The following is a 27,343-nucleotide window of genomic DNA, read 5'->3' as shown; positions in this document are numbered from 1 at the left end:
GTTCAGCAGCCAGGCTTGGTCACTTTAGCATCTGTGTTGAAATCACTGTCAGAGATGGGAGTGGTTAAATTAAGGTTGATGTATTAAATTGTTCATAAGCCAGGTGTCTAACATTTCTATGTGTTGCATGCTTGGGTTACTGTACTTGCTGATGTTGCACAGTATTTTTGTGATGGAGCTTGCTGACACACAGCAATGTGGGGTTTTTTTGGTGCTTTTGCCTATAAGGCACTTAATGGTGCACCATATTTGTCTGCTTGTGTGGGTCATATCCAGTCCTTTTATAGTGGTAAGCCATCTCTCCTTTTTTATAAGAAAAATACTTGCATTTCCATCATTTTGGCATTGACAATATGACTTTTCAGCCCACACTATCCAGGCCAGATTTAAAAAATGAACTTTCGGAAGGCGGATTGGCAGAAATAATAAAGGCTGACCAACATGAGAAAAAAACAATTAGAGAATCCATCAAAAACCAACATTGATCAAGGCTGCAATACATTTACAAATTGTTTAACTGAAATAGCCAAACTCTGTGTGCCTAGAGTGCCATGCTGGGACAAGCAGTGCAAACAGCTCTTTAATAGCATCAAGCAGTGGTGATGCATTGGGGGTGCATGGGGGTGCATGTGCACCCCCTGAGAGTGTCGATACACCCCCTGACAGGACATGCTTGCCACTTAGGCGACGGGCAGGGGGTACAGGCAGGAGTGCCAGTGCCCCTCGTGAGCGTCGGCTGGGGAGTGGCCACAGCACTCCTAGAAGCTTGTGGTCAGTGAGACTGACTGTGGGGAGACTCCCCTCCTCCCCCCCTCCCCGGTAACTGACTAGTTGCTGGGGTGGGGTGGGGACATGCCCCCCTGACTAACGTGGTACCAGTCACCCATGGCATTAAGCAATGCAATGACCCTGCAACCATAAAAAGGACTATAGAGCAGCTGGTTACAACACTGAACAATATCAAAAAGAGAGATGACTTTCTACAGTAGAAGGACTGGATATACTAGTACATTGAAAAGCTATATCAAAATATCAGTTTTTGTTCCAGGTGCAAAAATAATCCTTCCATCTACCATCAGACTTTTCAGAGTCAAGAAGAGAGCAATACAGTAAGCCAGCCTGGAAGAGCAAATCTCTCCAATAAGTCAGGACTGCTACAAATTAAGTACCTTAGGAAAAAATCTATAGGAAATGCAAATTGCATTTGCTGACCTATATTGCTAAATGGTTGCCAACAATGAGATGGGGCCCTCTTTGAATATTAGGTTCACTGTGCTCAGGGTATTCCAACAGAAAATGGACCTTTCTGATACAACTGTCATCTCTTTGTGCATTTAATCATTGTATTATACTAAAGTACTACTTCAACGTGTATAGGATGCTTACACAGGAAGTAACAATGACACTGGTTTCCCCCTCCATTGCTTATTAAAGAAATCATAATGCTATAAGCCAGTTGGGGCTACAACGCTAAAATACAGAAAGGTCTTTTCAGAGATAATTGCTCTTTTTCATTAGAAAATCAATAATCCAAGGAAGGGAGCTGAATTTTCTAGGTGAGCTCTATAAAATAGTCATTGTCTGAGTTTGCCTGAAAGGTGGACAAGTATTTGAAGCCTCTTAGAAATAAGAGCAAACAAATTTCATGCCTCTTTCATTCCTGGGCATTGGGTCAGGAAGGCTGCATGAAAAAAAAAATCTCTTGATAATATATGTGAGTAAATTCCAAGCATTTAACAAAGAGGGAAGAAATGAATAATTGCATCACCTAAACCAGTGACTTCCCTTAAGAAAACAAAGAACGTCATAATAGAAAAATCATGTACATGTTTTTATTGATTTTCAAACAGCTTTGAAGCACCACATAGAAAATAAACACACCAAGTACAAAAGCAAGCAATATATAGTTAAGGCTCAGTGGGTTGCAATTTTCATTTTGGACCTTAATAAAATAATATATTGGGCCAACTTTTCAATCTAGCACCACACTCAGCAATATGTCAGTCCAAAACAGAAGGGATCTTGATTTATCTGCCCACACAAGGCAATATAACATGCAACAGGCACTCATATCTGTATTCAAAAAGGAGGGGAAGCACCACTACTCCATCTAAGAATGGTGGATACATTCCATGTGAACCTCCAAATATTTGATACCTCAGAGGAAGAGAAATTTTTTGCTCAAAGAACAGCCACATGCTGCCCATCTATCCTCTAGCCAAATGAGTATATCATAAACCTGTATTCTTCTCTTCTACCTTTGTGCACAAAGACCAAAGGCCACAATTATTAAACTTAGATGCCAAAACTTAGACATCAATACTTATATGAAGTGTGAACATTTTGGAGATAATCTTTAATTTAACTTCCTCTGGGAAGTGTTTCAAAGCCCAATGCACCCTCAACTGGGGGTAGGGGTATGTACAAGCACATAAACTATTAGGACTGTGTGAGACAGCACCATTTTGTTTTGACTTCTGTTTCACCATTTTGAAGGGATAGTGTTTCATATTGACATTTTGTTTCATTTTGAAGCACTGTTCTGTTCCGTTTTGTTGAAAATGTTTCGCTGTTTTGATACATTTTGGCATTTCCCCCCTAGACTATAATGGGGAATCATGAAAATGTCTATAATTTTGTCATTTTCTGTCTGATTCAAATGAAAACAACAGTGAGTGTGGGTCCTGCTTATCCCACAAAGCCTGCCAAGTTTCAAGGAGATAGGTGTAGGGGTTTTTGGAAACTGCACCTCAAACTGTTCAGAGCAAAACTAATGTCACTTGTAAGCGTGACAGCACATGGGGGTGAAAACATCAGGCATGGTAGCCCCTGCTGAGGCCACAAAGCCTGCCATGTTTCAAGGAGATAGGTGCAGGGGCTTCTGGGAAGCTGTACCTCAAGCTACTGACATGCAAAACTCATGACGTGTGACTGTGTGTGTGTGTGTTAAGGTGTGCTCTCACTGGTACTGGGGCCTCTACATGACATGGTAGTGTGCCTTAATGAGACCTCCTCCTCCCCTACATCCTCAGTTCAGTCCACCACTTTAAATAACAACAGGTAATAAAATAACTTAGTAAGCAGCACAGTAACAACAGCAGCATCTCAGGCAGCCAAACTGTCACACAACTTTTCTTTCCTTTCCTGCAGGAGCTTCTTCTCCAGCCCTGGGGCTATGTTCCCAGGGCCCTGCCTCCTTCCGGTCAGCTGACTGAGGACAGGTGTTAGGGGTGTAGGTTGTAGCCATGTTGGTCTAAGGACATGGCAGGCAAGGTTATTTGGGTCAATCTGATATGTTTTAGTTGACCAACTGAATAGTTGGAGAAATATATTTTAACAAGCTTTCAGGTTGAAAAACCCTTCATCAGGCCAAGGAAACACCTGCAGTTTGTGTATGTGCTCTTCCTGGATGGAAGGAATAGTAAAGAAGCCAGAGGTTGGCATGCAATGCAGGGAAAAAATCCAGTCAGTGAGACTGGAAATGGAGGCATCAAGGGGTGAAGAACAGGCTGGAGTGTGGTAGGGGGAAGGGTGATATAGCAGGTAAAAGTGGAGAGATACCTGGGAAGTCATATATCCAGCACATTGTAGTGTGTCATAATTCCAATGTCTATATTGAGTCCATGGGTTTCTGTACCTAGAAGATTGATGAAGTGCATTTCATAGGCTCATCTGTGAAAAGTGCTTTGTAAATTGCCTTTGAGGATCAGGCCTGAGAGATTGGAGACACTCCCATTCGCCCTTGGGTCACACATGGCAGCCAGCATGTGGACTGTACTGGATCACAAGGGATCAAACCATTTCCTGATGCCCTCCTTCAGCCTCCTCATCAGTGCCTGCACATCTGGTGACAGCAGCTTGCCCCAGCCAGGAACAATGATCCCCTGGAAGCTCTCCATTTGGCTCTGAAGTTCCCTCACTATAGGGATCACCTGGATAAGGAGGGCATCAGCAATGCTAAGGTTCCTGGTGGCCTCAAGCAAGGGCTTGACGACCACCAAGATCTGGGAGATGGTATCCCACTGAGCTCTGTTAAGGGGGTCACTGATCCCAATCTCCATGAACAAGGTCCTCTCATGGATGGCCTTCTGTTGCTCCATCAGCTTCTTGAGTGTCTGGTATGTGGAGTTCCACCGAGTCTCCACATCCTGCATGATTTTGTGCTGCGGGATGCTCAGCTCTGCCTGTTTGCCCCTCTTGATGCTCCGGTGGAAGCAGCCTGCCACCTTCCTGCAGTTTAAAATGAGCTTGCTGGTGGTGCTGGTGCCATCACCAGCAGCCCTGTCCCCCTCCAAGGCATCCATGACAATGAGGTGCAACTTGTTTGTCACACAGCAGATGCCAACAAAGTTGGCATCATGAACTGTCTTGACCATATTGGTTCCACTGTTGGTGACCATGAACCCACGGTAAGCTCACTCTGCTAATGAGCCACCCCTGCACCAAGTGGTCCATGGCCCCCATGATCTCTGTTGCTGTGTGGGACTCATTCCATTACCTCAGCTTGAAGGAGAGACCTCTGATGGTGTGACTGGTCACACCACTACCCTGTGAAGGAGAGGTATGCATGATCTCCACCCCAGCTGCTCCAGATATCCAAGATGAAGTGTAAGGTCACCTGTGGACCTGCCTTGTGCAGCTACTCCCTCAAATAGTCCCTGCATGCCTCATAAAGGGAGGGCACCACTGTCCTGCTGCAGGTGGTGCATGTGGGCACTTGGTAGGATGGGGCCATGGGCTCAATGAGCCACCTGAACCCTGGCCACTCAACTAAGGAGAAGGGCTGGCCATCTAGAGCAAGCATCTCCCCAATGGTCTGGGTGATCTCACTCACCTTTGCAAACACCCCGTGCCCCAGTTCTGTCCACATTTTCCCCACTGTTACAGGGTGGCCTGTCTCTGCTTCGGGGGGATGGGGCTTTGGAGTGAAAGGGGGATTCCTTCTTGGGCATGCTCCCACTGGTGCCAAGCTGAGGGGGAGCAAGGGCAAGAGGATGGTGCCTACAGAGATACATCAGCATCCCCATGGTGCTCATGTGTTTCATTCCCTTGCTCTGGGTGGTTTTGGCTCGGCAGTGCAGGCAGATAGCATACGTGGGATAATCTGCCAGCTCAAAATGATCCTAAACCATACCACCTGCTCGCTTCTAGGGTGCAGGTGCATGTGCAGATGCTGCCTTTCACCCCCTCTCAGCCAGCAGAGGCATACCAACAGGAGGAGCAGACTCAGCTGAGCCAGCTGCCTCCACAACCTCTACCTCAACCTCCTCCAAAGTGCCTTCTGGGGAAGGAGACCTGGCTCTAAGGGAAACTTGAAGGGTTTGGAGTACAAACTGAGATGATTTCCCATCCTTCCTCAGAATTTCCCTTGCTATGGCACTCAGATTCAGATCCAGCTCCAGCTCTTCATCTGACACTGGAAGACTCAGGATGGGAAGTGTAATGGGAGTGGAAGAGATTGTCATGTTGGTGCCGCTTGTTGTCATGGTGGTGGTGGTTGGGGTTATTGCTGGTGCTCTTGGAAGGGATGCGGACTCAGGCACAGGCAGTGACACTGTTCCCCTCCCCTTGCTGCCTGTAGAACTGGAAGCTTCATGACTGCTAGTTGTAGGAAAAAGGCTGCATCTCAGTTTGGGGTCAGAAGTGGGGGGACTTACAGCTCTCCCTCTACTCCTTCTTCTGCTCCTCCATGAAGGCTTGCCAGCTATCTTTCCACCATGCTTCATGGTGTGTTTCATAGTGTGTTTCTTTGGTGTGCTGGAAAATCTGTGTGATCTTCTGTAATGTAATCTGTATTTATGTAATATATGTAGATAATTGTATGTATGTGTATTTATGTAATGTATGTATGTATTTATGTAATAAATAAAATATATAAATGTATGTAGTATGTGTTCCTGAATAAATTCTATATTATAAAATGCAATATACGCCATGCTTCCCTGCACAGTGAATGGAATGCACACTGTGAGAAAAAGCACACATTTCTTTTCTGGAGGAAAAGAATCAAAATAGACTAACAAAAACAAAAAAATATTTCAGGGAGGAATAAATTGAAATGAATGAATGAATATAATAATAAAAGGCTATAGAAAGCAAAAGGTATTAAATCTCACTTTCTAGGAACAGGCTAGCAAGTAGGAAGTGGTAGCCTTTCTCTTACACTGCTGAGCTGCTGGATGACACAGTTCAGTAACTGACCCCAAGGCACAGAGAAAGCTCAGTTCAAACAATGATGCTTTTTATGCTGTTTTTTTCATCCCTCCCCAGAGCACTGGGATTGGAAAGGACCTCAGGGAAGGATGACAGTCACTGGCCAGCTACACATGTCAATATCAGAGCAGTCCTTCCCCACTCTTCCCCCTCCCTCTCCTTAGTTCCTGTTTCCCTGCAACCAAGCCCAGATTCAAAACTCAAAACGTTTCAAAACTTTCAAAATGTTTTGACTGCCCTCATTTCATTTTGAGGATGTTCCAAAGCCTTTCATTTCATTTTGATTTCACTGTTTTGAGCTTGAAACAATCAAAACAGTGTTGAGATGAACACCCAGCAAAATTTCATACAGTCCTACAAACTACATATATCATTGCTTCCCCTCATTATTTCTCCTATGTCTTACTAAACAAAAGCCAGACTGAAAAGGAAAGTATTCTATTGCTAGAACCTTTGGTTTCACAAATGAACAAATGGGGGATTGTTTCCCGCCCCCCCCCCCAAATGTACAGATTCTAGATTTGAATAAGAAATAGAGTATTGTGTACCATAAACATGGGGTGGGCAACCTACTAAGTCAGAAAGCTCCTAGGCTTTCTCTTTGTCTTTGTTTGCAGTTTTCTGATTGACATAAGGATACTTGCCTTGAGGAATCTTACTTCACTAGGACTATGTTCTGGGTAAGGAATCAGAACTGAAGTAGACACAGGCCTTCTGGGGCTTACTGCCCTATGGAAAGGAATTGGATTGTATATTAAAAATTCAGAAGAGGTGTGTCAAAAGATTTCTTAGAATCAGTAAGACAGGGCAGATCCAAATCTAGATTTCACTAGGGACAAGCTTTACTTGGTATTACAGTAAAAGAAAGGATTATTATTAGCCCTCTAGGCATGCATAGTACCTGAACTATGGACATGGCTTAAATAGCTTTTTGGAGAAAAACATAGGCGCCTAGGTGGTCTTGAGTCCCTAAACAAGTGCAAATATTTCCCTTAAATTTAGTTATAGAATTTTATTAACAAATGTTAACAATCATAGATATTTATATGGCTTTGTTGATTTGGAAGAGAATATAGGACCACACTCAGGGTAGCTACATAGGTACATGGCTTTATGTGAATAAAATCTAAAATATACAGATAATCATGCAGCCTATGTTAGCCCAGGGCACAGTGGGTTAAGAAGTCCCCATACCATAGCATGATAAGAACAGAGATAAGACCTTGTGCCTGGTAACCATGTTAGTACAGAGTTATAAAGTGGCAAGACATTTAGACAGTGTTTTTACCATGTGGTGTACCATTGCTGGGCAGGGAAAAGTCAAAGGCATTAAAAGTCTTTTTTAGTTTCTAGTATGTAAGAGAGGGATCATCTTATATCTGCCATCTTGATTCTGCCTGGTAGTCTGCCTGGTGGCTGTTATTTTGGCGATGGCCCATGATGCACTTAACATAGATGTCTCTCATCATGGTGTTGTAAATGATGAGGTATCATCAATTTCAAGTTGCAGTGAGGTACTCTGCAGGCTAGTAAGATGCTCTCATTGCTTGAGCCCCATGCTCCAAGTCCTCCAGCAATCAGTGCCTGAACCATCACATCATAACCTATCTCTCTTAGAGTCTCAGCTTGTGAGACTTGGCTTGTGTTTGGTCAGCTTTCATAAATACGCTTCAGCAAAATCTGCCATCAGTTCTCAAACAGGATCATCACATTGATCCTCAGGACCTTGTTATTGTCCTTGTCTACTATTACAATGCCCAGATGCAGATGGCTGTTGCAGCCTGGGGTGGCATAATTCATAGCTACCATCCTAATGGATGGAGCATCCTTTGGCAGAGTTGCTAGGCTCTTGAGTAGAGCTAGCAGCTGCACAATATGTGGGGCAGGGTCTCATTCTCATACCCCTACCTCTGCCACCTCTTGTCACAGTATCTGGACTAGAGGGTGTTCTTGAGTGGGAGGCAGTTGGGATGGGCCCTATGGATGAAGCACCAGTCTGCAACATTGTCCAAGACCCATTTTAGATGCGTAAGGGTGGTGTCACACATTCAATTTACAACTTACTGGATGCAGTTACAAATGCAAGCAAACACACGTTCAAGCAATTTAGTACATATTAAGAGTAATTGTGGCAGTGCAAAATTGCTGTCTTTCAGGTGAGGATTAGCTAATATGCTAACTTTAATATGTCACAGCACTCCAATGATTTGCAACCATTGCAACTAAACACCCTAAGTTCATTTGCGAATATTGATGAAATCCTAATAAACCAAAAACAGAATTTAAAGCAGTTACTTAAAAGAAGTTATTCAAGGACCTGTTTTGAGAGAGGCAAATTAATTCATATTAATACTTTTAACTTCTAGATTAAAGTTCACTTTTTCTCAGATTAGTTTATTTTTGCTTTCCAGGAATGCATAATCAAAGCACTGATATGTTTTAACAGGAGAAACTGCTGTTATCTTATGTTAAAAACATATTCCAATTTCCAAAAAATCTGTATCTAAATCCTCAGTAGTGTTTGCTTATCTTCATCTCATCCATGATACTCAGGAAACAATGAAGTCTTCTTCTTCTAGAGACTGTCATGCCTTGTTCTGGTTCTGTTCTTCTAATTGCTTGCAAAGATAAACAGAATGAGCTATAAAGGTGAAGAATGAGAGCAGCGCACAGCTTGCTTAGTTCAGAAAGATTTATACTCCACAGTGGGGGTGCCTACACGTGCATTTACTGCACAATAAGCAGTTTTTTATGCTGGCATTCACATGTGAGTTTGTTACAGTGCAGTAACGGTGTGTTAGTCCCAAGTCCGTCCACACACACAGGGTTAGTGTGCAGTAAGCCATCTACATGTGCCTTACTATGCAGTAACTGTTCAGGCGTAAATTTGTTACTGGCATGATGCAGGTAACAAGTTTACGCCCAAGTCATCATAGTTACTGTACAGTATGGGCACGCACATGTAGACACGTGCCCAGTCTGTGCAGTAATTTTTGGCTACTGCGCAGTAACTGTGTATATGGAGATGTGCCAAGTTTTACTGAAAGTCCAAGGCACACCTTTTGTGGGAGTTGGCTGGGTTCAAATATTAGGGGCTGTCATTCTTGCACTGGTTTTCATGGAGTTATCTTGTTAGTATATTCAGGTCATGAACATATTATCTGCTGCTACATATGCAGTAAGGTTACAGCTTTCCTTTAGCTTCATGGTTGACTGTTTCTTTGCAGCGGGGAAGACTCCAAACATTCTTCCAAGTTAGAGTTTTATTTTTTAAAGTCTATTTCCTGAGGTATCCAATTAGTTTCAGTGGGATTTTATAGGAGCTGAAATTCTGCTTCAGTTGAGTCCAAAAATGTTTATTTTCTAGACTGATGTTTTCCAGCTTTGAAATAGTCTTTTTAAATTTGAGTTTTAAGAAGGACTTCAAATCTTGTATAGTCATTAAGGAAGACATTGTCTTTTCTTAATTATTTTTGTAAAAGTGTTTTTGTTACTTTGTGTTTGGGAAAGAAGTTGCTTAAGCATTTCTAGATAATTAATTAATCCACAAGTAATATAAATATTTTATGCTTAAATGGCTTTTTACATTAGTTGTAGCAAGATCACTGAATTTCATAAGATACTTAAAATATTTTACCATGTACATGACTATAATATTAACAACTTGTTATATTAGAGCATTGCATTTAAATATAAAAATGTGAATAAAAATCTCTCAAAAGAGGGTATGTCATATGTAAGTGTTTAAGGAATAAACATAGGTTTTCCTCTGTAAGTAGGAACATGAAATTAGAAGTCAAATAAGTATTTTACAAAACGTTTCTAGACCATAAATGTACTTAACATTTGAGGGATGGATGCTTTTAAGCTTATAAAAGGAATTACTTTTAATAGGAAGATTTCAAACCCAATCAAAGGACTCTAAAGCCCAAACTTTTCTTACAAATAGGGTGAAAAAAAAGCTCACTTTACAATCTGGTCCATGGCTCTGATGAAATCTTTAATGGATCATTCCTTATGCCTCCCTCCATTTCTTGAAATGTGGTACTTTTTTCCAGAATGTAGGTATCTTGATGAGTTCTTCCCCCCCCCCCCCCCCACCCCACTCAGTTTACTTCCTATCTTTACGAGCTCAGATCTCACACCAGACTCTTATTTCCTGTTTTTTTAATAAGACAGTTATATTGGTAGCTTGCCTTTTGACCAGAACAGTCCTTTGATTTATGATCTGCCATTATCTCAGCATTTACAACTTGCAAACTAGAATTACACAAACCAGAGTTGTCATAACTAATGCCTATATAGGAACATAAGTCTTCAAGGAAGGCTGACCTGGACCACTGAGGTCTTCTGCAGTACAAGCAACCATGTAATAGTCATTACATTCAATAGCATCCACGAGAAGACTATTTCCATCTCTCCTTCAAACCCATGCACCACAAGCCTAAACCACCCTATAATGATCCAAAACAAACTTTAGGATCTTTAGTACAACCTGCCCCCCCGCCTAAAAAAAACCTAGCCTCGGCAACAGACGACTAAAGTGTCGCCAATGTGACACCCATATTTTTAAAAGGCTCTAGAGGGGGTATGCAAGGAATTACAGGCCAGTGGCATACCTATACAAGATGCTTTAGTATACAATAGAGCTAATTACTGCTCAGTAAGTGTCCACATCTACACGTGCAGACACATACTGCACAGTAATTGGCTGTAATCATGAGTAAATTTGCTATCAGCAAATGCAAGTAGCAAATTTACTCAAGATCACTTACTACACAGTAGCACACGTGTAGATGCCTGACCAGGAGCAAATGTCTCACTTGCCCTGGTAGCAGGGAGTTCCCAGCCTCTACTCCATAATCACAGGACTGGGGCTATAAGATCCTTATCCCCCAGTGCCAGCTCTGTGGTCATCAGTTTGGGGAGGAGGTGAGCAGCCAACTGTGGTAAAAGCTGCCTTCCAGTTAGCCCTGCACTGATTCACCCTCATGCCATAGCCAGCCCCTCCACAGCACATTGAGCTAGGGTGGAGCAGTTCCAGGTGGGCAGGATGACACCCCCCCCACCCTGGGCCTCCTGCCAACTGGGGCCATCCCAGCTCAACATGCTGCAGTCCTGGGCATGTGTGTAAATGCTGTGCTCTGTAGCAATAAACTCTAGTGTAAACTGTGCCAGAATTTATTACATTGCACTAATTTCATGTGTGGATGCACCCAGCATGTAATTAAAATGTAGAGCACACTGCCATGAGATGTTGTGGAAGCTAACAATTTAGCCAGATTCAAAAAGGGATTGGACAAACTGTTGGAGGAAAGGTGCATTAGTAGCTATGGAGCATGGGAGTCAGGGGCACAGTTTCTGAATCAGAACTTCCTGGATCTTAAATGCTAGACGCTGCAAGTGAGAGAGGAACAGTGGGGAAAAGACCCTGCTCATGCCCTGTTCACTTTGTCCTTCAGTATCCACTCTCTGTCACTGTTGATACAGGATGCTGGGCAAGATGGACCTGTGGTCTAACCCAGTGAATGGCAACTCTTAGGTTCTCATGTTCGATGCCAGGGCTCACTTTCCTCCATTTAGTTCAAGGCTGCATTGTTTTCCTACTCTTCAAGAATACAAGACTATTCCCTTTAAAAGGAGAAGCTCAGATAAACGCATGAGGAGACCTCCCAAGATGCCTCAATACCTAGCAAGGATGTTGGCAGGCAAGGTTCTTGAGCTTTTGCGCACAAGCACCCTTCTTCAGGCATAGGGACTCTCTGCTGTTCTGAGACTCGAAGGAATGAAAGAAGCTATAAGTGACAGGATGTCACTGAGAATGATTTACTACTGCTGTAGAGTCTCCCTTACTGACCTTTGGCTTGTCTGCCCCCTCTTTTTCTCCCTTCCTTCCCTGCTCTACCTTTTGTTTTCCTAATTTCTACCTATTTACATTCTCATTGACCTCCTGTTACACTTTTAGCTTCTTTCATTCCCTGGAGTCTCAGAATAGAAGAGACTCCCCATGCCTGAAGAAGGGTGCTTGTGCCCAAAAGCTTACAAATAACTTTTTTCCAACTACTCAGTTGGTCCAATAAAAGATACTACATCTACTCAAAGAACATTGCCTGCCTATGTCCTTAGACAACACGGCTACAACCAAAAATGTAGCAAGAATTGTTTGTTTGTTTTTTCTTTCTTATCACTCAGTTCCCTGTGGGAAGTGAACACCTGGTCCTTAGGACAAGATGCAAAATCCATTTGAGTTAGTGGAAAGACTGCAATTGACTTAAATGGGCTTTAAATCAGGGTAATGTTCATAACATAGAATCTGTCTCCTTCTCCCATAACATTATAGAATCTGCATTGCCGACAAGATTAAAACTTTATTTACATCACTAAAATAATCAGATGTGAAAAAAACCCAGAGCTGTAGAACTTTTAATAATCACTTTCTTGACTGTAAATGAAACTTGAAATAATTTGGAAATGCAGGGCTTTCCAACAATTTCTAACGAGACCTAAATTTTCTCTGTCTTAATTAGCATCATGAAGATGATAAGAAGGAAATGCTCTGCTTGATTATTAATTATTCCTTTTATAATACTGAACACAATTAGCAAAAAATATAATGGTCCCTCTTTTTTCTACACAATAGTAATGATGAGAATATTTTTCATTAAGCTTACATTAAGTTTGTAATGCAATTTAAAGATGTTTTCCATGGTTTGCCATTATAGACTAATGATCAAGTACTTAGATTCCTACCTCAGTTAGAATTAGGCACATAAATACCTTGATGATCTAGGTCCTACTTCCCTGAAAGCATAGTTGAGGCCTACAGAGACACAGTTATGAATTCATGGTTTTGCTGTGCATGAATAATAATGAATGCCTAAGATTTTACTAAGATATAATCAGATGGAATATTTCAATATGTTATCTTTACTCTGCATGGATAATAATGTTTCTTATTTCAACCATAATGTGTGTGTGTGTGTAATATATATATTTGTATATAGAATATGTACAAGAATTGTATAAATCACTATTTGGGATGCAACACTATGCATTTATCTGTAATTTCTATCATTTAATCTAAGTAGTTTGGTCTCATTTTTCTAAAACAAGTAAAGGTTTTCTCAGAGACAAAAGGATCTTTACATTCATTCTGCTTTTCAGCATTTTGTAATTGCCTTTGGGCAAAATACTTAGGACTAAAACATTTAAAATAAAATATAATAGGACAGATGCTTAGAAGTGTTGTCTCATTCATAAAGGCTGGGATTTTTCAAAGTTAATTGGGCCTCTAATTCCCACTGCATAGTAGTTCATTGGGAGATGGAAACTAACTCTCACAGGTTACTTTGAAAACCCCAAATGATGACTTGCAGAGGACTTTATTTAATTATTTATTTTGCTTTGCAAATACGACTTGCTATTTTTCCTGAAATTAATAGCATTAGACTTGCATTGGTTTGAGGGGAAAAGGGGTTGTGGTATTGATCTCGGCCTTCATTCACTTGATACACAAAATTGTGGGGAAAATGTTTAAAGAATGGATAGAATGTTTCCAAGTTGTCTTCTTAGAGGCAGACCCTAATTTTATTAAAATCAATGGAAATTTTCCCATAGATTTGCTTGGGACTAGAATCGTAAAAGTACTATATCACTATGTGTAAGCAATGCAGAAACTCTGCCACCTTCCTATGCTCGGATGAGTGCTTCACTGTGCTGGAAATAACAACAGAATACAGAAGCTGCATCACAATTGTTTTTTTTGCCAGAAGCAATGGAGCAGTTAGTGGTTTTAAATCACTGAAACTAAAAATAAATTAAGCAAAATGATTACCTGATTCCTGTTAAGAATTCTAAAATGTTGCCGCTGCTGTTGTTGTTGTTGGTGTTGTTGCTGTAAGTGATACTGTGGAATTCTACCCCCTCTGAAAGAGAAGTCCATCGCCAGTTGAATGTTAATAGGAAAGTTTGAGCTGGGCAAATTATAGATTTTCTAGTACAGTGCAAGAACCAAAATCACTAGATGAAAACTCAATTCCTGTTGTACCAAAGCTGAATATTTTCAGGGTTTTCTGGTAAAATAAAAAGCACCACCAACAAATGATTTGGGGGCAATTAGAAACAATCTAAAAGATTTAGCTTGACTTTTGTAATACTGGACCAGAAAAAGCTATCTAATTCATTGATTTAATTCCCCCTGACATTGCAACTAACTATTTTTAGAAGTAATTGACTCTAAAAGAGTCCACAAGAACATGCATTCCAGACCATCCCATGTACCACATCCACAAAGCATCCCACAACACCCATGACACTCTTGGGAACTTTCATACAAAATAAACTGAGAAAGGGAGCCAGGAAGAGAAAGAAACAAGACAGGGACAGGAATAGGTGGGATGGGACAAGGCAAAAGAGTTCAAATTTCTAGGAAATGAGCAGAAGACTGTACCCACTGAAGCCATTCCTACACATCAAAGGAAAGTCAGAGCACACATACTCAGTTTAGCTAGTTTAGGAAACACTAGTATTGAAGGCTAAACAGCAGTGGCTTCATCGTGGGCTGTAAAAGTCTGCCAAAAAGCTCAGATACTTATTCAGGTGGCCAAAACCCATTTAAGGATTTGACTTTGGTCCTAGAGAATTAGATTTTCTCTCTGCCATTGCCACAGAATGTATTTGTAGTGACTGTTAACTCATTCCAACCAAACAAAAGCTAGTAGGTGGTAACTAATTGTGTTAATCATTTTCTGAGTGTGCAACTTGGCCCCCTGGCCTTTAATTTGAAGAAGTGCTAAGCAATCATGGCTGCAACAGTGAAGTCAATGTGAGTTGTGCTTTGAGCACATAACATATCATTAATGCTAAGTACTCTGAAATCAGGTGCTACATGACCCAAATTAAACATCCAAATTTGGTAAAAATCTTTTGACTATAATCTGAGTATTAGAAAAAGCCCAGGTTGATGAACTCAGGACATCTTTATCTTCTCCTTTCTCCTGCACTTTCTTATAACAGCAATTAATCTGGCTTCTGACCATTGTGTCTGGTGAGAACTAAAGAACACTTTAAGCTAATAGAGTCAGTCTGAAGATAGAAGTTGGAGCATAACCCCAACTACACATGGACTAGTCCTTTTCAAGATGTTAACTAAAATAACCTGCTCCTGCAAATATTGTTATAGAGCCACATTACCAAGAGCTCATCATATTACAATCCTTTGTCACTAAGATTCTTCCCCACTACATCTGTGCAACTGTTCCATCTTTCCTCTTTCTGTCGCTCTCCCTATTCAACATAATCTGAAAATGGCTTAATATAGTAGCCACCAAACTTTTTGGGTTGTGGGCTGGAATGACACAGTGTGGGTAAGAGGTGGGTGGGCAGGTGCTAGGACCCCACTGCTGACATAGCCCTCCACAGTGGCATGGGGAGAGCTCCTGGAGCATCACCAAATCCCCCACTGCCAAACATCACCAAAGCCCCATGTCCACAGGCCAGATCCAATGGCTCTGCAAGCTGTGTTTTGCCAACCCCTACCTTAACACACAGCTAAGATTCTTTTTAACATGTTGACACCTAAGATGAACTTGCCTACTTATTTGTGTCACAGCAAAGTACCTTGCTAGCTGTGACACACCCAGGTTCCATATACAGTCATGTGCACCTTTGAGACAAACTACTGGGGTGTTTTTATACTTTCAGGGGTGTCCTTCTCTGCATCTACTTCTTGACCACTGAGAACAGACTTAGATGTACCAAAAGCCAGCTCCTTGGCCTATAAGCCTTAGCTTGACCTGCTTCACCTAAGTCTTGCCAGCTCTCAGCAAAGGAGATTGTGCCAGAGAGAAGGATCACACCCTTGTCCATTTATGTGCTCAGAAAAGATAGATTTCCCACTCCTGCAGTCAAACGCTCTTAAATCACAGTTGTTATTGACCATAAGTATGTTATGAAAGATAGCACAAAGATTTATTGTAAAAACAAGAGCAAAAATAAGAAATCAGTAAATATATGCTGAGGTATAGACAGGGATATAAGAACAAAAAAAACAAAAGAAAGTATCAGAACAATAATCTGATTTTATCCTGCATCTTAAACCCAGGGAAGAACCTCCTTCTCACCAGCTAGCTGAGGAATCAAAGTGCCTTATGCCCAGGAAGTTTTGATAAACCCTTGTTCATCTCCTGGAAAGGCTTAAGTATGGTTTTTATGTGACCATCTACATACATTCTGCACAGTGCTCTTGGAGGATATGCGTACAACCATATAACTTCCTGTTCCCCAAGTGTGTAGGGAGTTACAAGACCAGAAAACTTTCCTGCTCTAATTATGACCAGAATATTTGCATCCTTTCAGACATATTCAAAACATCAAGTCTCTCACTTAATTATTCCACTATGGGAAATGGCTGCAGGTGATACTCATGCTAGGGTCTCTCCTTTTAAAAGGCAAACTCATCATTGTCTGGAGGATCTGGTTCACGGGCCTCAATTCAAGGGACTGTTTAACTGGCTATTTAGTATACCCCTCTCAGATGCTAATTTTCAGTGATTATTTCTCTTCAGCCATTTAAGCTTTAAACCTCTCCTAGGTGTGAAAGCAATTCATAGAATCTTACAAAATTAGGGCTGGAAGGGGCCTAAGGAGGTCATCTAGTCCAACCCCCTTCTCAAACAGGGCCATTTCCAACTAGATCATCTCAGCCAAGGCATTGTCTAGCAGGATCTTAAAAACTACCAAGGATGGAGATTCCACAACCCCTGTGGGTAACCTGTTACATTGCTTTACAACCTCATGAGGTTTCTTTTGGCCCAATCCTCCAATTTGTCTAGATCACCTTGGGTGCATCTACACAAGATGCTATATTGCTATAGTGACAAGCTCTGGTTACATAGCATTGGCAGGCATGGACTGTGATGTTGACACTATTGTGCAGTAGCAATGAGCTACTGCACAATAGGGTTTGAAATGACCCGTGCACTGCCAGTACTGTACGGGACTTGCTTTAGCAAGTACTAAATGACTGCATAGTAACAAAAGCTCAGTTGTGGGCACATATAGACATGTCCATCCTAGTCCTACCCTCCACCATATCTATTACTCCCCCAGCTTGGTGTCATCTGCAAACTTGCTGAGTGTGTGCTCTATGCCATCTTCCAGGTCGTTGATGAAGATATTGAACAAAACTGGGGCACAGAACTTGATACCGGCTGCCAACTAGACATTGAGCCATTGATTACTACCCTCTGAGCCCAAAGCTCCAGCCAGTTTTCTAGCCATCATATTTATTTAGTTTTCCTCAGTCCCGGGAAAAATCATGGAGCAGATACTCACAACATTCTTGCAGGACTGAGGTGAGGCTGACTGGTCTGTAGTTCCCTGGATCCTCCTTCTTCCCTTTCTTAAATATGGGCACTATGTTTGCCCCTTTTCCAATCATCCAGGACATCTCCTGATCACCATGAGTTTTCAAAGTATGGGCTGGATGAATGGATGGTTAGTGGCTCTGCAATCACATCAGCCAACTCCCTCAGCACCATCCAGCCCCATGGAGTTGTATATGTCCAGCTTTTCTAAAGAGTCCCTTACCTTTCTTTCACCACTGTTAGCTGCTCACCTACTCCCCAAACTGTGCTGCCAGGTGTCATAACCCAATGATTTTTAGTGCCTCGGCACATTGGAATTTTCCCACCACATGGAGCTTTCTTTGCACGGTGGATTTCTCAGCTGCAGAGAGAATTCCCCGGTGCAAAAAAGAGTTCCCGCCACACGTATGCATTTCTGCCCAAGTTGGAGGACTCCACAACCATCTCGTGGAGAACTCTGAGCGCGCTGTGGAGCCTAGTAAACTCTGCGTGTGTCTTGGAGGAGGACATAGAGGCCTGATCAGCTCTTAGCCACTCCCCGTCATAGTGTGAATTTGACGTATCCCCCGTGTGAAGCGCTCGTGGAGTCGTACATCGATGACTCATCTCGGTTTGGTGAGGTTCAGAAGAGATCTCATTTGTGTTTGTTTGTGTGCAACTGCAACTCAAGCAAGTTTCCTCCCTGCACTGTGACCATTGGCAGTGTAAGTAAAGCTTTCTTTGTAAAACCAATATGCTTCCATGCCTAACTCTACTCCGTCGTGGAAAAACCCCACCTGACGGTCTGGGCTACTGGCCATAGCCTCAGACCGACCCTTGGTCCCGACACCAGGTACAGTAGCCTGGGAGCTGACCTTGCCAGTGAAGACTGAGGTGAAAAAGGTATTGAGTACTTCAGCCTTTTCTGTATCCTCTGTCACTAGGTTGCCTCCCCCAATCAGTAAGAGACCCGCACTTTCCCTGATCTTCCTCTCATTACTGACATACTTGTAGAGACTCTTCTTGTTACCCTTCATGACCCTTGCTAAGTACAGCTCCAATAATGCTTTAGCCTTCCTGACTTCATCCCTGCATGCCCAAGCAAGACTCTTATACTCTTCCCTAGTTCGTCCAAGTTTCCACTTCTTATAAGCTTCCTTTTTGTGATTTAGTTTACTGAAGAGTTCCCTGCTAAGCCAAGCTGATTTTCTGCCATACTTGCTAGTCTTTCTGCCACATCAGGATGATTTCTTCCTGAACTCTCAGTAAGGCTTCTTTAAAGTACAGTCAGCTCTCCTGGACTCTACTCCCTGTTAGGCTGGCTCCCCAGGGGATCCTGCCCATGAGTTCCCTGAGCAAGTTGAAGTTTGCTTTTCTGAAGTCCAGGTTTCTCTGCTGCTCTCCATCCTTCCTTTCCTCAGGATCCTAAATTCAATCATCCAATGGCCAAGTTGCTATCAGCTACTACATTCCCCACCAATTCTTCCCTGTTTGTGAGCAGCAGGTCAAAAAGAGCACAGCTTCTAGTTGCTAGCTCCAGCGCTTTCACCAGAAATTTGTCTCCAGCACTCTCCAAAAATGTCCTGGATTGCCTGTACACTGCTGTATTGCCCTCCCAGCAGATGTCAAGGTGATTGAATCCCCCATGAGAACCAGGGCCTGTGATTGGGAAACTTCCACTAGCTGTTTGAAGAAAGCCTCATCCACCGCTTCCTCCTCATCTGGTGGTCTATAGCAGACCACAACCATGACATCACCATTATTGCTCTCCTGTCTGCCCCTAGCCCAGAGACTTTTGACAGGCTTGTCTCTGGTTTCATATGGCTCTTTTACATAAAGATCAACTCCTCCTCCTCTTCTCCTCTGCTTGTCCTTCCTGAACAGTTTATACCTGTCCATGACAGTGCTCCAGTCATGTGAGCTTCCACCAACTCTCTGTTATTCCAGTTACATTATAGTTCTGTGGCTATGCAAGGACTTCCAGTTCTTCCTGCTTGTTTCCCCGGCTCCATGCATTTGCATTCATGTACAGGCACCTGAGGTAACTAGTCTATTGCCCTGATATCTCAGGAAGAATGAGAACACTTCCCCTGTTGCCCCTTCCTGCTTGCTCTTCCTTCAGGTCACCCATATCCCCACTTGCCTCAGGGCTTTGGTCTCCATCCCCCCACGAACCGAGTTTACAGGCCTCCTCACCAGGTTAGCGAGCCTGTCTGTGTAGATGCTCTTTGTCATGTGGACCCTATCTCTTCCCAGCAATCCTTCTTTTTGGAACATCATCCTGTGGTCAAAGAAACTAAAGCCCTGTGGGTGGCATCACCTGTGCAGCCAGGCCTTGATCTGCAGGATATACCCACTCCTGCCTGGACCCTTTCCCTTGACTGGAAGGATTGAGGAGCACACACCAACTGCTGAAACTTCCTCAGCCTAACAAAGAGTTTTTGAACCTGAAAGCTTGCTTAATTTTTTTCCCCCAACTATTTAAGTTGGTCTAATAAAAAAATATCAGATTCACCCAAAGAACCTTGTCTGCCTCTTAACTTAAAGGTTACATTTAAAAAAAAAAAGTGAGGATGAATTTCTCCTTTAGTTTTAAAGTAAAAGCCTGGATCTATTAATGTCATTTTCTAAAGCAGTAATTGACTGTTGGCACCATTTCCTTAGACTCTTGTTGGTTTAATTGGCCTCACTTATTAAATGCATACAGTATTTTAAAAACAATGGCAGTCAATTTGGTATGTAACTGCCAGTTTCAATCCCATTCTTCAGACACATACATATAGCTTTCTGTCTATCAGGGGTAGTGGGTGTATAATGCAGATGAAAATTTACAGCTGATTTGGATCTTTGCCTTTTGTATCTTTTGGCTTGCAAACACAAAAAAAGTTGAGGCTTCCACTATCTCTTTCCTTTATGCTTTTGATTGATCATAAATGACCTATAGCATTTCTTCTGAAATGCAAGTTTCTCCCTTAAGCTCTTTTGTGTGTATGTCATGTTGTTTTCTAAACTAGTTAACAGCTCCATCTGTTTGACAATCTTCATTTTCAAACATCATACCATAAGAATTGCAGGAACAGTAAAAGGTCATTCAGGCCTTGCAGCTTTGTTTTCTGTATCTCTGAGAATTTTCTACCCTGCTTGTTACATTCCAGCTAGTCTCTTGGGCAATATATTTTAATAAGTCTTTAATGCAGAACTTAATTATCTACATCTGACAATCCAAGAGTCTAAGCAATACCTTTTTACACAGCTTGAGAGTGCTTCTAAGTATGGGGAGGGTCTTGGTTTTCTTAATTGCAATTTGTTTTCTTTGGGCTATACGCTGAACTTTAGTAACATGTTTAGAGGCAAATATTCTGCCGTTTGTGTTACTATTTTTTTCTTAAGTCATTGCATTGTATTCAAATGTATTCTTCCAAGAAGGCTAATAACTGTCTTCTACTCACTGGGGATACTCAGACCTTGAATAACTGGGCCAAAAACAGTCCCTGACCAAAAAGCTTAATGTGTACAATTACAGGGAGGTGCTTCTGTGTAGTACAGAGATATACTAGCCTGATGAGACAGAGTATTGCTGCCATCTCTATATTAAGATGAGATTACGTGAGCCAGCTCAGTATATTTATTATCCACATGTGAACCCCATACAGTTTGACTGTGTGTCCTGATTTCATCATCTAATCATATACATTTCACACTTAGCAAACAGTTTAATCTCAGACTACATGCCTTGAACATTGAACAGGAGATAAATTTTCTGATGGAATAACTCAATATATGTCAGTGAAGTTTTACCAACACTGAATTGGAACTGGTAATTTTAATGTACTAGACTAAACCAAATGTAATGGATTGCCCCAGTGATAAATCACCCATATTAAGTTTAAAATGGTGGCTTTTATATGATGTTTAAGCCCACAAGCTACAAAGCTTATGGTAAGTGCTTGATATCTAAAGTTCTGTCCATCCAAAACAATATAAAATCATGAGTTTTAGATATTTTTTTTTTTTACTTGTCTCTCATAGAGTTGGGACACGAGTGTGAAAAAGCACCCAAATATAGAAATAACTGTGTATTAAAGGCTAATTTAGCTTTATTTAAATAAAATGGCTGCATTCCGCACCTCTCATTTTAGTTATGCTAAAACCTGAGACATACAAAGGAAAGTGGCAGTAAGTTTTACATACTACAGTTCTTTCCTTAAAGCCCTTTTTACATGTAATAAAACTTTTTACCTGTGCATTCATGTGCTTTAGCTCTAGATAAGATTACAAAGTAGAGAACTGAGTCAAATCACTTGCATTTAAAGTTGGTTGTTCCAAGTGCCCTAGAACCAAAACCCCTATAACTGAAAAACATTACAATATGGTCCACTGAGAAAGAAGGTGGAGTAACTTTTAAATTGCTTTTTCCAGAAACTAATTTCTAAGGAAGGCTTCTGAGGATTTATAGTAATTATGTTTGAAATATTTACTTATGCTTGAGGACAATTCAGAATCTTATCTGATAAACCAACCACCCTCTGGCTCCAAACTTATACTTTAAAACAGGTTACACCGTCAGTGTATTTTACTGAGAAAACTGCAGTCATTCCATTCTTCTGATGCTGTCACACCAGAAATCAAGTCCTGGACTTCTGAATTCAATTATACTACTCATGTGTCTATAAAAATATTTTAAAAACCATGCATAACTGTTCATAAAATTAGAGACCTTTTGTTAAATAAAAAAGTATTTGAAAATTTTGAATTGGAAAGTTGGTAGTGTTACAATGATGTTGTAGCCATGATGGTACAGGAATTACAAGGACATTTTTTGTAACCTGAATTGGAAAATAAAAAGTTGTTCATTGGAAGGTTGCTAACTGACCCACTCAGCATTCCTGTTTTGAGAAGTGCATAGTGTAAATGAATGTTCCTGGGTCAGGAGTAAGATATGTGATAAACTTTTGTTCTAAGATAGTGAAATGATGGAATTGGCTGAAGAAGCAATGATCATTATATACCCTAGATCAGTGGTGCTCAAGCCATTGGCCCCATGGGTCAAATGAATGGCATGGTGCTGGTCCATGAATAAGATCAGTTCCTATGTGCCAGGATCAGACCCACATACCCAGATCCGTATGAGGCCTTAGGCTGGCCTCTGCACACTGAGATTGGGACCTGCATTGGTATCATACACCATGATCAGGCTCTGAGCCACCACTGCATGCTGGGATCAGGCTCTAGACCCAGTGCCACCGCCACCCAGGAACAAGAGCCTGATCTACTAGCAGGTAGGGCCCACAACTCCCATGGGTTTATAACTTTGGGTCAGCTGCAGGCCAAATAAGAATGTGCCAGGGGCCGGATCTGGCCAGTTGGCCAGGGACTGAGCATCCTTGACTTAGGTAAAAGGAATTGGTAAGAGATCTACTAAATTTCTGTTAGTCACAATATTGGTTACTATAACCGGGAACCCAAGCCCTGTTAGTAGAAAGCAGGGTGAACCTTTAAGGACAGAGTTTTCAGAGCACAGTCTACAAGCAGAGCAGTGGTTAAATGGTAGCCCTGCAGGCTGGTCAGCTGGCTGGGGGTATCACATGATTGGGAGAGAGCTCAGACCAGAGCTATAGAAGCCCTGGCTTGAGCTAGCTGGGTGATGGCCAGTCTTGGTGGCAGCAGAGTGTGGGGCTCCTGAATACCCAGAAGACTGAGACAAAAACAGCACTGCAGGCTGGGAACAGGACAAGGCAACTTGGAGAGAAAGAGATGCAGGGTAAGCAGGTATGCTGCCTCTATTATTTTTCTTCTTTGTTATATCCCAGAAGCTTAGTATTTATGTTGCAGTTTAAACAGGTGGTTTGGGTTGGGGCTGTAGGGGAGATTTTCAGAAGTCCCATTAATGCCCAAGGGGCACACAACCACTTTGAGCCCAGCCAGGGGCAGGCTCAAGATTTGAGTAGCTATTGAGTCCAGAGGGCAGAGAGAGAGAGTGCTAGGTGGCAGCCACATAGGGGCCAGGGGCCTGGTGCCAGAGAAGGCACAGCCACATATGGGCCTGGGGCCTGGAAGACAGGGGCCAGGGGCCAGATGCCTGGTGAAAACATGAGCTAAAGCCTCAAAGCCAGGTCTGATTCAGTGGGCCTAGGCTAGAGGGTCTAGCTAAAGTAAAAGGGAGGAAGCCAGGGAGGCCAAAGCCCCAACAGTCACAAGAGTAACATTTGCGAGGCATGGGATATAATGTAGGGTTGGTATGGAGCCATGCAATTAGCACTTAAGGAAGGAACTTCCCATCTCCAGGTCTTCTTTGAAACAAAGACCAGATCTGGGAAGCCCTGAGGCAACCTCCTCTTTGAGAACTAGAAGGAACATCAAGATATGGCAGGAAAGTGACGGGGAGACTGTTCCCAGCATGAGTCAGAATAAGGGGGACTCTGGTGTGCCTCCAGGGGTTTTCAACCACCCTGGGGATGGGACCCTGTTATAGTTGCATTATGGTAAAGATCTATGTAGTACATACTGGATTTGAAATAACAACACAAAAACCATGTAACAAAACTCAGATTTTGTTTGATTTCGGGTCTATATAGCCTGCAACGAGGGGTACCATTAAAATACAAACACTAATCTTTCCCTTTACCTTCACTCCTTTCCTATTCTTAGCTAACCTGCCTAAGATAAATTATCAGGCATGCCGTGTATATGTCAGAAGTATGATAAGTAAATTATAGGCTGCATGAGACCTTTTTACAAATAAGAAGCCTACTGGTAATTACAGTACCTAATATCTCTATTTTTATGGTACCCTAAATTATTGTTAAAAAAAGAAAGCCTTCCAGAAACCCAGTATTTTCTTATGAACAGTAGTCACACAATGAGTAGTTTGGGTCATTCAGTTTAGGATATATCTGTTGGGAGTCATTAGGAAGTCATGCTTTACAATGAAAGATCAGCTGTGCCATGACATTGTCTAATCCTAATAGTTCTGTATTGAGATCATTACTCTAGGAATGTAAATGCGAGAGTAGATATGTTTGAAATACTCATTAGAAGAAGACAGAAAGAAAGTCCTAGAGAAACTCACTGATATTCACTGATTTGTCCTATTCTCCTTTTGTTATCACAGCATGCACATGAACAGTGGCCATATATGTTGTACTGGTAAGTCTGACTACTTGAAGGATTAGCTCAGTTTGATGTCTAGCTGGGAATGCAATTAGGAAAATAGGACTATATGTTAAAGGGGCTATCAATGGATAATGGGAGAAGTGAGATGTAAAGAGTGTGCTCTGAAGTCTCAGTAAAGTGATACATTTTAAAGATAGAGAAAGTGTCAAATCTAGGATTAATCGACAGAAAAAGAAACCATGAACTTGGGCTTTCTATGTGTAATTGCTCTGAAAAGACAGAAAACATCTGTGGATTAAAGGTACCCAGATATTCTTAGAAAGAAACTATAAAAGATGTAAAACAGGAGTTCTTTATACAATGAAAAAACAGAGATTACCAATTTCTCTATAATGTTTGATAGGCATTGTTAATACTTACAGATCATACTTTTAAAGAATACACAAACAGGCCAACCCATGCTTCTTTGTAAATTGTGGAAAGCAATTTGTAGCCTCATCACCAATTTGTGTATAGTAGCTTAGAGGTTGTTTATTCAGTTCTGGTGTTAGTGAAAGACAAGGCATGTAAATATATATTAAAAACAATTTATGAAATGTATAAGGAATGATGTTTTATTGTGAGAGTCACTGAAGGAATGTCTCTTCTTTCCTGACAGCATTTTTCCTTTACAGGATGGAAAACTGCAAGAACAAATAGAAGCAACTAGAACAGGAATATTTGGAAAAATACCTCTCTTCTAAGTCATCCTGGGGTCAAATATGATGAAAGTTCACTATACTCCCCATCTGGTAGTTGTTTTTCTACATTGTAAAATTACCATCATTCACATTGACACAAATGGTCTTCAGTACAAATCGTCTTCTGTGTCAGTAATGAAAATGTGAAATATTCCAGGTCTACATATTAGTGCACCTTAAAAATTATACAATGAAAGATAGCAAGAATTCTTTCTGTTTCTCTCCCAGAGGCCTGATGAAGGATACTGTGATACTGGAAAGCTTGCTTATGTCTATCCGAACCATGCAGCTCGTTTAATAAAATATATCACCTACAAGCATTCTTGCCTTTTGCATATTTCTTGGACCATCACTGTAACATCACCTCACCTCACCTTTGAGCAGGGGGTTGGACTAGATGACCACCTGGAGTTCCTTCCAACTCTAATTTTCTATGCTTCTACCATAAAGAAAGATGAACAGTGTTTGCTTGCAATACTCATGACCCTAGCACTAACATATCCTATTAAAACCTACTTCTGTTGTCATTGAAATCAATAGCAAACTTTCATTTTTGGTTGAGCAGACTCACTCTATTAATATTAATATTATTAAAGTAGTTCTTTACCAAAACAACAGTCATTTAGCCTTGAGTTTTGTATCGATGGAATACTGATAGAACTGTTTGGAAATTATGTGGTGAATCAGTCTGTCTTATGATATGCCCCATATTGTATTTAAATGTTTTTCTACTTTGATTAATTTATTTTGTAGGACATTACAAGAGAACACTAGTGGTGTAGAAATGTTCAGCTACCGTGTTCTGAGCTGGCTACTTGTATTGAATGGGTATCATTAGGCCACATAGAAAGACATAAAGTTTCATTGTTGAAATGTGTAATAGTGTATAGTTTATATAGTAAATGTATAATACTTTACACTCGATGTGAAAAGCAAACAGGCAAGACAGATAGCATGAAAGCAGGTGCTCTTTTTGTCAGAGCTTAAAAATAATAACTATAGAGGTCATGAAATGCAGCCAGGTACAGTGAACTCTATCCTATTTCACCCACTAGAGGTGGCATTTTGTTTCTTCCTGATCCTTTATGTGGCTGGGGGGTTTTTTGGATGTCTACATACATGACATTGCCTCTCTCTGTCTCAGCTCCCATCTGGCTTGGGTGTCAGCCCTCTCCGTCTCAGCCTCCACCTGGCTCTGCTATCTGGGCCCCCGCTGGCCATTGCAGAACTCAAACACAAAGTGCTCTTCAGACATCCTCCTGTGGCCTCCACACAGCCCCTACAGCCACGGCTCAGTCCTTAGGTAACTTAAACACAGAATGCAAACACAAACTCACTCTCTAATGTTGGCTTGTACCATCAACTTGGCTCTCTATGCACTGCGAACTCCTGGCTAGGCTGCCAGCTTCTCAGGAGCCACTGCTGCAAGCAGGAACTCCTCTCCATCTGGGAAGCAGAGCCTAATTGACTCTGCTGGCTCAGGGATGAGTTTTAATTTCCCTCAGCAGCTCAGTTCCTCCCCTTTTCAGTTAAAAGGGCCCCTTAGCTTTCTTTTGGAGCCCAGATGTCCCTACCTTGTGTCAACTACCTGCCTGCTAATCTCTGTTTCAGTTTGCACAGCAGGTCTGTTTACTCACTTCTTGAACCATCTTGTGGTCTGAGCGACTGGCCAGTCCAATGCTCCTATGCTGCTTCCTCCATAGCTTCTTGACTCAGAGGTAAACATGATTCTTACTGTTGCAGCTCATGCTAGTGCTCCATGACTGGGCAAGCCTTAAGCATCCTAGCATGATTTTGGCATGTTAGATCTTCAAGGATACCCATCTCACTCTATGAAGTGATTGTTTTCCTTCTTGGTAGGGGGCCAGCTTTCAGAGGATGGGGTAGAAGGCCCTTACAGCCATGTATGTCACATAGTTTCATGACTGTAAC

General features: G+C 41.7%; 1 long non-coding RNA gene across 2 annotated transcripts in view; it reads right to left on the bottom strand.

The window, feature by feature from the left end:
• Window positions 1–7,267: 7,267 nt before the first annotated feature.
• LOC102380830 overlaps window positions 7,268–27,343 on the bottom strand; it is a 22,037-nt gene continuing 1,961 nt past the window's right edge. Inside the window, exons 1-3 of one of the 2 annotated variants that reach the window (XR_324439.2) lie at window positions 14,711–14,846; window positions 14,048–14,138; window positions 7,268–8,831 (exon numbers count right to left, since the gene is read on the bottom strand). This is a non-coding gene — a long non-coding RNA (uncharacterized LOC102380830). Of the gene's footprint in view, window positions 8,832–14,047; window positions 14,139–14,710; window positions 14,847–27,343 lie in introns of those variants that run through there. The other variant, XR_003095230.1, reaches the window with a different exon arrangement.

This window comes from Alligator sinensis, unplaced genomic scaffold (assembly GCF_000455745.1).
Source record: "Alligator sinensis unplaced genomic scaffold, ASM45574v1 scaffold533_1, whole genome shotgun sequence".
In the NCBI taxonomy this organism is placed as follows: Eukaryota; Metazoa; Chordata; order Crocodylia; family Alligatoridae; genus Alligator; species Alligator sinensis.
The sequence above is the reverse complement of the archived record's forward strand: the minus strand, read 5'-3'. Positions and strand labels throughout refer to the sequence as shown.